The sequence below is a fragment of the Cryptomeria japonica genome, chromosome 2 (assembly GCF_030272615.1).
Source record: "Cryptomeria japonica chromosome 2, Sugi_1.0, whole genome shotgun sequence".
In the NCBI taxonomy this organism is placed as follows: domain Eukaryota; kingdom Viridiplantae; phylum Streptophyta; class Pinopsida; order Cupressales; family Cupressaceae; genus Cryptomeria; species Cryptomeria japonica.
This window is the reverse complement of record NC_081406.1, coordinates 16,644,898-16,658,266: the sequence shown is the minus strand read 5'-3', so window position 1 is coordinate 16,658,266 and position 13,369 is coordinate 16,644,898.

The following is a 13,369-nucleotide window of genomic DNA, read 5'->3' as shown; positions in this document are numbered from 1 at the left end:
GCTTTCAATAGGATATAAAGTGTCAGCAAGCATTCCAAATGCTTAAAGATTACTTGATGAATACACCATTGCTAATTCCACTAGATCCAAATAGACCTTTATTGCTCTATATTTTAGCTACAAATACGGCATTAGGAGTACTCCTGGCACAACACTATACAGAAGGAAAAGAGTGTGTTGTATACTATATCTCTCGCACATTGGTAGGCTATGAACAAAATTACACACCTATTGAGCGAGCTTGCCTAGCAGTTATCTTGGAAACCACCAAACTAAGGCACTACATGTTGACACACAAGGTACAACTCATTGCTAAAATCAATCCACTCAAGTACCTACTTAGCAAGGCAGCATTGACATGCCGCTTGGCCAAATGGGTTATGATTCTGAGTGAATTTGACATTGAGTACGTGGACCACAAGGCTATCAAGGGGCAAGTTATTGCAGATCAGTTGGTCGATGCACCCCTCACAGGTGATCATCCTCTTATTTCCAATTTTCCAGACGAAGAGATCTTCATGATCACAGTAGCAAAACCGTGGAAGCTATATTTTGATGGTTCATATACTAGACATGGCTCGGGGACATGTATTCTTTTCATTACACCTCAAGGTGACGGCATCTCAAATTTCTATAGGCTCACTTTCCCATGCACCAATAATATAGAAAAATATGAGGCCTTAATCGTAGGACTCAAATTTGCTATACAATGGCATCTCAAAGAGATACAGGTATATGGAGATTCTCAGCTAGTCATCTGCCAAGTCACCGATGAGTATCAAACTAAGGATGACAAGCTCATGCCATATAAAAGGATGGTGGATAGTTACAAAGAAGCATTTACTACCATCACCTTTGAGCAAGTACCTAGATATCAAAATTGAGCTGCTAACGCAATGGCTACAAATGCATCTCTCCTGGATCTTCCGCAAAATTCCCCGCGCTATGAGTTCTTGGTAGAACAGCTTTGGATCCCCACTTATGATATCCCCGAAACTAAAATGATATGTCACCTTGTCGATTTTGAATCCCCATGGTACGGTGAGTTCTTCACTTACCTCCACGATCACACACTTTCTCCCAACCAACGCAAAACCTTCATCCGCCAAACCACTCGATACACCATTATTGTCGAAACCCTATACCGGTGAAGTCTTGATGGTACTCTTCTTCGATGTCTAGAACAAGACGAGATAACAAAGGCCTTGGAAGAGGTACATGAAGGCATTTGTGGGGCTCACTCAAGCGGTCCTTCCTTAGCAAAGAAGATCATGCACACTGGATACTATTGGCCATCCATGGAAAAAGACTCCTACTATTTTGTCAGAAAATGCAAGAAGTGCCAAGTTCACGGAGACCTAATACATGCACCAACACAAGAATTGCAACCACTCACAACACCGTGGCCCTTTTGTCAATGGGGTCTTGATCTTGTGGGTAAAATTCATCCATCTTCATCCAACGGCCACAAATTTATCATTACTGCCACCGAATACTTCACAAAGTGGATCAAAGTTGTTCCACTTACCCAAGTTACCGGCAAGTAGATCACCTCATTCATCCTTAATTACATCATCTATCGGTATGGTGTACCCATGTCCATCATCACAGATAACGGGCTTCCATTCAAAAATTAGGATGTCTGTGAGCTCTGTGAGAAGTTTCACATCCAACACCGCTTTTCCACTCCCTATTACCCACAAGGTAATGGTCAAGATGAAGTATCAAACAAGAATGTATTAAGAATCCTCAAGAAGATAGTCAATGATGTTTGTCGTGATTGGCATGTTCAATTAAATCTAGCACTATGGGCGTATCGAACTAGCATTCGAACCCCTATAGGCGCAACTCCCTACTCACTGGTCTATGGAGCAAAAGCCATCCTTCCTATTGAGGTTGAGATACCATCTCTATGGGTTTCCTTGCACAATATGATAGATGATGAAGCATACCGGGTCTCACGTCTTCAAGACTTGGAACTACTAGATGAAAGGCGACAAGCTGCATACAACCACTCAAGGCCTATTAGCAATGCATGAGCAGAAGCTATAATCATTGGGTTAAACCTCGTACATTTGAGGTAGGTGATCTTGTTCTCAAGGATAATCCTTGTAACCAACCAAACAGAGAACATCAGGGAAAGTTTGAATCAAACTGGTTGGGTCCATATGTTATCACTATTGTATTTGGGATCAGGGTATATCAGTTGGCCACTTCAGAAGGAGAACCGCTATCAAATCCAATCAACAGCATGCACCTCAAATGGTTTCATACATAAGCTATACAGAGCATCAGGCTCCCTCATATACCAGAAAAACACCAAAAACATTCAGAAAAATGTCTTGAAGAAAATATAAAAAAAAAATCAAAATAGTAAAGAAAAATCATGCATTCAAATAGTGAAAACCACTACGCTGGCACCTTGGGTAAGTGCGATGGTGACAACTTGGCAAACAAGCGCCACTCATAAAATGACTATGGCATCATTGTCTTTCAGACTTGTTGTGATCACATCCTTTGCATCCATTCATTCATCATTCAAACCATGGCTTGTTATTGATCTGCAATCAGGGTCAATACATCATGTGTCCCGCATCCTGCTTTTTCATAGTGACATCTAAATTGGGGGCAATGCTCTTAACCTATTGATGGAAGTGGATTCTACATTACTTGTGATTCATTGAGTTCTTCATTCAACATTGGATAGAAATAATACCAAAAACATTCGTAAAAACTCAAAATTCAAAAATATTCAAAACACTCACAAAATCCAAAAACATGATAAAACATCAAAAATCAATCAAAAACATGGCAACGCATAAAATCCTTTGTACATACATATCACAAATGACACTAAACAAACATTTTGAGCTACTCAAATGATGATCCCTTATCAAATCAACCAATCAATCAAAACAAGTACACACAACTGTCTTAAACAAGGATGTATCCTTCCTTACAAACAAAACAAAGACATGATAACACTTTCTTTGACAAGAAATTTATGTTTAAGCTATCAAGTATTTGGTCGATTTGTTCATTATTTATTCATTTATATCAGGTTCCTATGCTACTTCAGGATATCCGCAAGTAATTAGATCAGTCAGGATGGTTCCTAAGTATCGTTTTGTTTAATGTCTACGATTTGTTCCAATGAAGTTTTGGGGCATGTACTAATGGTATCTACATGGGAAGTTCACTAAGCTATGTGATCATATGCAAAAATCTAGTCATGGATCACTATGGCTTACTAACTACAACATATACCTCAACCATTTGCGCATGAACCAGAATGGAGGGTCACTTTCTTTTTCTTGTCTTAAATGCTTGCTTATAGGTGAAATGCTCCAAACTTGGTTCTTGTTACCTTAGCCAAGAACAATACTACCATGCTCGACGATGAAAATAAATCACTATGAATACTCTATGGATAGTCATTCCATCTCATATGTATATATTGCATTCCATCCATCCATAAATACATATAGCTACATATCATTCATACATAGCCATGACAATGCATACTCTATTTTGCTCCTCTTACATAGGAATGGGTCCTAAGTCCTCCATACCTTGTATCTAACATTAAATCCCCCCCCCCACCCTCCCCATCTCAATAATCAGCCTCACATTCCCTTCATCATTTCCCATCAACCCAATCAAGCCAGTTACTCTGTCTACACAGGCACATCGACTCATGCACACCTAGACTATCAACATATACTTTTTGATCATGTATTTTCGGGTCTCAACAGGTAATCGATTATGGCAAACCTAAACTACAACAGGCATTTACATCAATTGCATAGTCTACACAAGGCTGATATGATTCTGTTAGGATTCCCAAAGATACTGAGAGGGGGGAGTGAATCAATATCTGACCGGTAATAATATTTTCTTAACTTATAACATGAAAAGCATATTAAAACTGTGTACCGGTAAACCAGAAATAATGCAGCAAATAAGAATAACAACCACAACATGAAAACCACACCATAACACAATGTTTTAATGAGGAAACCCAATGTGGGAAAAACCTTGGTGGGATTTGTGACCCTCAATATTCACCTACTGACCAATAAGAGAATATTACTACTACAATAGGGGCTTGCACATGCAGGAAGGCCAAGTGCCTAGAGCTCACTGCTCAATTACAAAAGAAGTCACACTGACTTACAAAAAAGGATTATACTAATCCAATGTCTTGTACTGCTTCAGATTAGCATCTATTATGCCAGATTCAGTACCAGTTTAAGCTCTGCTACATACATAAACCCTTATCCAATAATTTGCATAATAGGTCTGCTACTTTCTATCTTTCGCATCATACCCTAACATTTATAAAATGATCTACAATGATCTCATATATATATGAGTCATATTACAATCCACCATGTTGGCTTACAGAAGATTTTACAATTAATTACAAAATACATTAATACAAAATTGTTGTTGGCCAGGGTGTCGGTAATCTTCCTTTTCGGTGCCGGTGTTCTGTATGTCGGTGTAGAGTCTGTTGGTGCCAGTGTCAATGTCTGCTTGCCAGTATCACATGATTGTAAGGTTGCCATCAATGACAATACCTTCAATCACTTACAATATCTCATTGGAGTGTGCATTTGCCCACAATATCCCCCTTTGGCATTGATGGCAACACATCACATGATTGTAAGGTTGCCATCAATGACAATACCTTCAATCACCTACAATATCTCATTGGAGTGTGCATTTGCCAACAATCTCCCCCTTTGGCATTGATGGCAACACTCATGAGAAAAATTAAAGAATGTATCCAAAAATTGAAGTCCAAAAATCTTGCCAAAAAATGTACCAGATGTGTGCTCCCCCTGAGCAGATGATCTCTATTTATGGATTTTTCTCATCTCTACTACTTCCCCTTTGACATCAATGACAAAGGTTGACATTCACTATCAATGGAGTCCTGCCTAGATTCTTGTAACCGGTGGGTTACAATCTGAAAAATATCTGTCAAAACCAAATTTAAACCATTACTGAATGATTTGTTGTCTTTTAGTGCCTCTTGAGTTCTCTGCACTGTACCGGTGAGTATGTGCATTTTCTCTTCTAGTGTCTTAAGTCTGGGAACCAGAGCCTCAGATATTTCTTTTCTCAAAGAAATGAGGTAATCTAGTTTTGGACCAAGTCTACATTTCAAGTCCTTTGCTTTATCATTTATTCTTTCTTTGTCCTTCTCTAACTGGTTGATTTTCTCTTCTTGCTCTGCAATCTTCTTCTCTATCTCCAAAAATGAATCCAATGTACCTATCATATTGTCAGCAATATTGTTAATCTTATCTTGTGCTTTGCTGATTTCCTTGTCTAGATCTTCTATTAAAATATTTGTTTTACAAGAATCTCTATACAGTTTCTTGAAGTCAAGAATTATCTCTCCAAGTTTTGGTAATAATGTTTCCATTTTCTCCTTATTCTTCTTCACAATTTCCTCAAAGAATTTCTCTTTTTCTTTAATCATTCTTTCCTTGAATGTGTCCTCATTTATTTGATTAATAGTCAATGTGTTGTCGGTGATGAACTTAGACAATGTGTCTAGTTGACCTAAAGAATCTTTGTTATCTATAATACACTTTGGTGCTATCAATTTAAGAATAGGTATTGTACCATCTATAGCCTTATAGGCTTGTGCATTACATTCTGTGATCTTCTTTATTGAATCCAATAAGACCTCTGTTACATTTGTAGGTCAGAATTTTGGCATAGAAGTACCAGATGTTTGTCCAACTGTCTTTACAATAGCCATACTACCAGTTGTAGTAATTACCTTGCTTGGTTCAACATCTGGTAGGTCAATCCGAGTTTGCATTTCTACAAACAAAGGTTTGGGATTTTCAGTTTTGGTCGGTGGCACTGTCTTTGTCTGAACTTGTGTCTCAATTTGCTTCTGTTCTAGTTTTTCAATATGTATCTCAGAAGGTTTCTTTGTGCTTCAAACAGCCAGTTTCTCAATGTATGTCTCTGTATGCTCTTCTGGTTTCTCTGTTTGTACCTTTGTACTGTCCATTTTCGGTTCTCCTGACTATTTATCAGTTGTATTTACCGGTTTCTCTAATGGTTTACCAGTGGTATCCTCTGTTAGTTGCTCTGTATGTAGTATCTACGAGTGGAGTATCTGAAGGAGGTGGGATTAAGTTATCAGTTATTTTCAGGCTTGGTGGTCCACCTACCTTACCTTTCCCCTTATCCCTGTCCTTTTAGTATACTTTAATAGTCTTTGGTCTGAGTAATTCTTCTTGTTTTTCTTTTTCCACAAAGAATATATCCCATGCATCTGTTGTTTCCTCAGAGACTTCATTTACTCTACCTTCCCTTAGTGCTACGTGTCGGTGAGCAGTGGAGAATACTGTCTGGTTTTCTTCACTGATTAATTTGTTTATTTCATCAGGTGAGTTAACTGGATGTACTGCAAGTAATTTCTCAATCTTGATTTTCTTGTCCAACTCAACGATGGCTAACCTTCTAGATTCTAATCTCCTAAACAAATCATTTGGTATTTCATCAACAACATCCATCAAAAATTTCTTATATATATCTAAGTGTAAAATTTCACTGTTCTTTATGCTTTCCTTGTCATCTGTAGATAGTGTGTTGTATATTTTGCTGATGTTTTTCAATTTAACATCTTCAGTTATTTCGCTAAAGAGTTTATCCAGTGGAGCAATATCTTGTTTTACCTTTCTTTTCTTCTTAGGTGTCAACTTCTTTTTCACTGAAGGCCTCATTGCCTATTGCTTTTGCCTTGTTTTCCTGGGTGTAGGTGAGGGTATCGGTGAGGGTTTTCTTTTCCTTTCTACCCTTTTAAATACCGCTGGCATATCACTCTCAGAGGAGGTTCCAACCGGTGAAAGATGAGCTTCTAGTTGAAGTCCTTCCAACTCACTTTCTTTTATACCAGTTTGCTTCAAAACATCTTCCTTAATTGCTTTTGCCTGTCGGGTTCCTTTTCTTACTATTTCTTCGACCTTCTTAACCCTTTTTCTAGACTGAATTCCACTCTCAATTGTTTCAGCATTTCCAAAAACTTTCTCAGTGGGTTCCTATGGTGCTTCAAGGAGGGCTTTTGCATAATTTTCAATAATATTGTCATCTGTTTCATAGCCCATTTCAGTTACCTAGATAGTTCTAGGGACAATTGCCTCCATCCAGATTTCATCTTTCTTGATTACAAAACAAATTTCTTTCTGATACTTGTCCACAATAGCTTGTGACAGTCTTACTCTAGTTTTCATTCGAGCTTTCAATGCATGAAAATATTCATTTAAGTTTTTCACCCTATTATCTCCCATGTTGTTCAATAGATCCAATAGTTGTTTTCCTACCGGTATGTCAAAGCCAAAATCTCTTGCACCAATACCGGGTACTTGTTTAGTTATGTACAACATTAGACAAACAAGAAAATTTCCAAATCTGAATGTTCCTTTCTTATCTCCTTTAATCTTCCCCAGATTGTCTATCAATTCATCTTTGCGCCATTCACATACATCTATTCTTACATTATCATTAACCATGTCATAAGCACTTTTAATACATAGGCTAGAAACTAAGTTCAACCTATTTGCATGTGTAGCTTTGTAGCCTAAGATCATACTGATAAATCTCACATTTATGTCCTTTACATCATTTACCCTTAGAGACCTTTTGCCGAATATTGTACCGGTTAGGTTTATCACTATGTCATTTGAGACCTTCTTTGTTCTGTCAGGTCTACTACCGGTGGAAGGTAACCTTGTTACTGCCTTAACGGCTTCCTTTGTTATTTTATGAATTGTATCCAACCAAAAGAATTCATCATGAACTTTGCTTAGCACAATCCTTATAATATCCTTGGTAAAATTCGGGACACTAAGGATTTCAGTAAAACCTAGGGTTTCCACTATCTTATGTTCTGGCTTGATATTTCCAAATTCATCACAAATCACAGTGTTATACATGTTTTTGATCTCATCACCTAATTTCTCTACATGACAATGTATATACATCCTAGGGTCTTTAGCATATACTACTCCCTTAGAAATTTGAGAAAATGCACCTATGCTATCATCTTTCTTCACTATTTCAGGAACCAGTTTGAAAACGGGTCTAGGGTGTTTAATTACTTCAATCATAGTAGGGTTTGCAATAAATTCAGGAGTGGATGAGGATGTCATGATTATAAATACCTCAATCTACCTTAAGGATGAATGCTTCGATGAACTGCTTCTCTTTTTTGCTAAGGATGCCTTCGCTCGGGAATTTTCACGCTCTCGAAGGTTTGAATGCTCGGTGAATGAAAAAGGAGCCAAAATACTTGCTTTATAATGTTATTTTCTCCAACTACCACATTTAATGCTCGTCGTTTAAGTCACAACTTAACTCATCTACCGGTATAGAAGTAATTTCAACTTCTCACCATCAGCCAAGGGAATAATAGCATGTTTTTCATTTTGTTGCTAAACCCCCAAAGGATTTTCCTTCAGTTAGATGAAGAATCTCTTGTCGGTGGAGTGATACTCTGTTCTACCGGTGGAGGGGTATTCCCTTCAACATTCTGATCTGACTTTTTGATCCATTGTTTTGAGAATTCTTGCTTTACCTCTTCAACCTTTTCTTTACCTTTCAAACTAGGACCTTTGTTATTTGTCGGTGGGGACTTGCTTCTACAAAATTTTGCAATATGTCCAATTTTGTTACAGGTATAACAAGTCACATTGTTTTTATGAATAACTTTCCCATATCCTATGCCGGTATGTGTTCTGCATTGATTAGATAAGTGTCCAAATCTTCCACAAACATAACATCTTACATTCATTCTGCAATTTTCTGAGTTATGACCAACTTTGTTGCATTTAGAACATTGACCGGTGGATGTATTAGTGTTCTAATAATTTCTAGATCTACACTGATTTGCTCTATGACCATACTTGTTACAGTTAAAAAATTTCCCATTGAATTTGTAAGCATTAGGTTGTCTTACCGGTTTGCTATGATCATGATTGTTTGCAGTACCGGAGCTTTCACCAGTTTCAAAGCCAAGGCCATTTGTGTCACCATTAGGTTTCTGATTCTTCAACATGTCAACAAGTTCTTCTGAACTTTTCTTGAATTTCTCCTTGTGTTGATTTGCAGCAGTCAGTTCATTCTCCAAGATTCCTTTCTGTCTTATGAGTTCAGTTCTGTCATTTTGTGTGTGCATCAAATATGTCTTCAACATATCATTTTCATGACTGAGTCTTGTGTTTTCATTTCCAGCATCATTTAGTCTTCTAACCAAGTCTTCTTCATTCTTCTTTTTGTCTTCAATTTCTTTACAAAATCTCATAGTCATATCTTGCATCTCATTCTTTGTTGTACGGATTTATTGTCTTAGCTTGTTTACCAAATCATTAAGAGTTTCTTTTTCATCTTTCTCTTTCTGCATCTTCTCACAAAGTTCTCTACTTTTATTCCTTTATATAGTGTAATTTTCTTGAAGTGCTTGAATGATATCCTGAGCAGCCTTCAGATCATCCTCAAGTTTGATATTCTTCACCTTTTTTGCATCATAGTCTGAAAGAGTTGTTTCTAATTGCTTTCTCAAGTTTTCCATCTCTACCAGTGTCAAGATCTTCCTCAAGTTGTTAGGCTTCTGAAAATAGAGGACCAGGCTTTGATACCAATTGTTAGGATTCTCAAAGATACTAAGAGGGGGGGGTGAATCAGTATCTGACTGGTAATAATATTTTCTTAACTTATAACATGAAAAGCATATTAAAACTATGTACCGGTAAACCAGAAATAATGCAACAAATAAGAATAACAACCACAACATGAAAAGCACACCATAACACAATGTTTTAACGAGGAAACCCGATGTGGAAAAAACTTCGATGGGATTTGTGACCCACAATATTCACCTACTGGCCAATAAGAGAATATTACTGCTACAATAGGGGCCTACACATGCAGGAAGGCCAAGTGCCTAGAGCTCACTGCTCAATTACAAAAGAAGTCACACTAACTTACAAAAATGGATTATACTAATCCAATGTCTTGTACTGCTTCAGATTAGCATCTGCTATGCCAAATTCAGTACCGGTTTAAGCTCTGTTACATACATAAACCCTTATCCAATAATTCGCATAATAGGTCTGCTACCTTCTATCTTTCGCATCATACCCTAACATATATAAAATGATCTACAATGATCTCATACATATATGAGTCATATTACAATCCGCCATGTCGGCTTACAAAATATTTTACAATTAATTACAAAATACATTAATACAAAATTGTTGTCGGCCAGGGTGTCAGTAATCTTCCTTTTCAGTGCTGGTGTTCTGTATGTCGATGTAGAGTCTGTTGGTGCCAGTGTCGGTGTTTTCCTGTCGGTATCACATGATTGTAAGGTTTCCATCAATGACAATGCCTTCAATCACCTACAATATCTCATTGGAGTGTGCATTTGCCAATAGATTCACCACAAACAACCTACAACGCAAACAATATCAATTGATCAACCAATCAAACACAATCAACACAGACAATTACATCAATTGTCTAAGTCTCAACGAGTATTTTTCTTCAAATACCTTGACTTCATCGGGCAATTACATCAATTGTCTAAGTCACAACAGGTCACTTTGATTCACTTACTCAGAATTTATCTTGTCCAAGCGAATAATTGACATCAACCATCATGCTTTGACTCAATTGGGGCAATTTAACCCATTGCACTAGGTTGTCTAACCAATTTTGATCAATTGTATAGCATCAATCAAAAGCACAACACCTCATTTGCATTGTATCACTTGCATAACCTAAGGGTACTCACAAAGCCTCTAGTTTCTCTGTCTTAACTCCATTTTCTCTCATTCTTTCACAATTATTTTTTATTTCTTCTATTCTACCTCCCCCGCAACTTCTTTCTCTTTTTTGAGAGATCCCCGATTTTTTGAAATTTTTCGGCCCATCTCTCAAGGGGGCATACCACCCATTAAATTAACATTTATGGGTCATATCTCTTCATACCTATTTTATTTCTTTGAAATGATGCGATAAACTGCACCATCTCAAAGAGGGGCAAATGTAGTCACATAAATCTGTCCACTTAATTAAATGAATATTTATTATTTATTTGATTATCTAACCATCAATAATTAGTTAATTAAATTAATATTTAATTAATTCATCCTCAACCCCTTCTCCTATTAATTAAATAAATTATTCAATTTATTTAAATTAATTCATTAAGCCACACTCAAAATCAATTAAATGAATAAATCATATTTATTTAATTTAAACCCCCCTTTCCTCTTTTAAATAAAAAATTAAAACATTTATTTAAATCCCTAAACTCCCCCACTTGCATTCTCCTACAAATGCAAATTGCAACCACAATTGGAATAAATTAATTTTATTTTAAATAAAATCCTATTTTCTCTCACCCACCAAACCCACTTGCAGTCCTAAATCCCCTTCTAGACTCTTCTGACCACTTTCTAAGTTCTTCTAATCATTCCTAATTAGCCTAATCCCATTTCCTAAATATTGTCACATTCCTAAGCAACTTGAAGTCACTTCTCAAAGCCTCAAAGTCTTTGAAAAGCATTTAATGTTGTATGTATTCAACAAGTTAACCCCTAAAGTCTTCCAAACCACTAATGGCTCTTACACAACCATTTATGGTTAACTCAACTCACCTACATGGTTAGAGACTTCCTCTCTAACTCAACCCTCATTTGACTCATGGGTCTCTTCAAGCATTTATTGCTTTGACCATGGTTATCCTCACTAACTCTTGCACAAGAGTTTATCCATTGGATAAAGGCATTATTCATTGGATAATGGCTTTATTCATTCAATGCAACACTAACCTTACCTCCCAAGCTAACCTTCAAGTCATGTCAAGCATTTAATGCTTCTTCCCTCTCCTCTCAAGCCATCTCATGTTGACATTTGTCATCCTGGGATTGGATTGAAAATCCTCACATGGATCATAAACCCATCAATCCTGACCCTTGTTGAGATTACTCAATCTCAACCATCCATTTCTCTATTTTTGCTATAAATTGAGCCCATTCCTTCATAATCCAGATCCAGAAATCTTGTATGCAACTAATTTATAGTGAATTTTAGAGAGAACATTGAGGAATATAGTTACTTTTGTTATTCTTTTGGTTAAAACTAACATAGCTCAAATTAACTCATTTCTCTCATATTAAGCTTGTATTTGCATAATCATAATCTTCATTTTCACAATCTTGAACCTCCATAAGACTTCCATAGTAGTGCAAAAAGCTACTGATAGCTACACTCATATGAAACTTGAAGAGGAGAGGAACAAGGGAGGAGCAGCTATGAACATATTGGCTAGCATTTGGAAGAGTGTAGCATATCTCTTTGGTCTTTTTTATGCTTTTCATTACATGTTTGATATATCTCTTGATATGCTTGCTTAGGATAGTCTTTTGTTTATGACACTAACACTAACATTTGAATTGCTTCTTGTGTTGTGTTTCCTAACATTTGTCCTATTTTGCAAAGAATCACCCGGTAAGGCCTCCATATCACATTGTCTACCTCATCAATCACTTGGCGCCAATACTCTAGCCTCCCAATCTGTGGCTGGGAAATAATCATATCATACAAATGTACATAACTGCACCCATGTCCCCTGCCTCTAAAGTGTATCGAGCATGTAACCGGAAGATGTTCATATGCCCATACCTGCAATAATGTCACTCCACACCCCAATCTCGTTGATCCATGATACACAAACTGATACAGTTCATAATACAAGTGTGCCAGCAGACATGACCCCCATGCAAACCTGATGTGCTATGTCACCAATGTCTCCAGTGTCCTCCCCCATCCCACAACCAACCCTCGTGTCGCCCTATCCGGACAGAGGAACCCACTAATAACTCCTGCCAGCACTGCCAGTAGAGCCAATCTTGTAGCTGTCATGGTGTCTCGGGCCACATGTCCTACTCTCATCTCCAGTCCTGGATCCTGGAACACTCATCTCAAGGCCTCCCTATCTCCCTCTCAATCGTAGGGAACCAACTCCCTATCGATCAGTATCTACAGTATCTTATACACATCCTCCAAGGTGACTATCATCTCACCCATTGGCAAATGAAACGTGCATATCTCTAAGTGCCATCTCTTGGCTAATGCAGTCAGCAACCCCATGTTTGCCTGAAACTCAAGCATATACATAATATATCGTAATCCCATTGCCTCAACTCCTGCTCTATCCTCCAATGTCAACTCTAGTCATAATCCTTGAGTCGAAGGGTATCTCTCCCGTGACTTTAGCATAGGTAGGTCCTCCTGCAATCAAGCAAATCAACTATGTCAATCCTAGTAG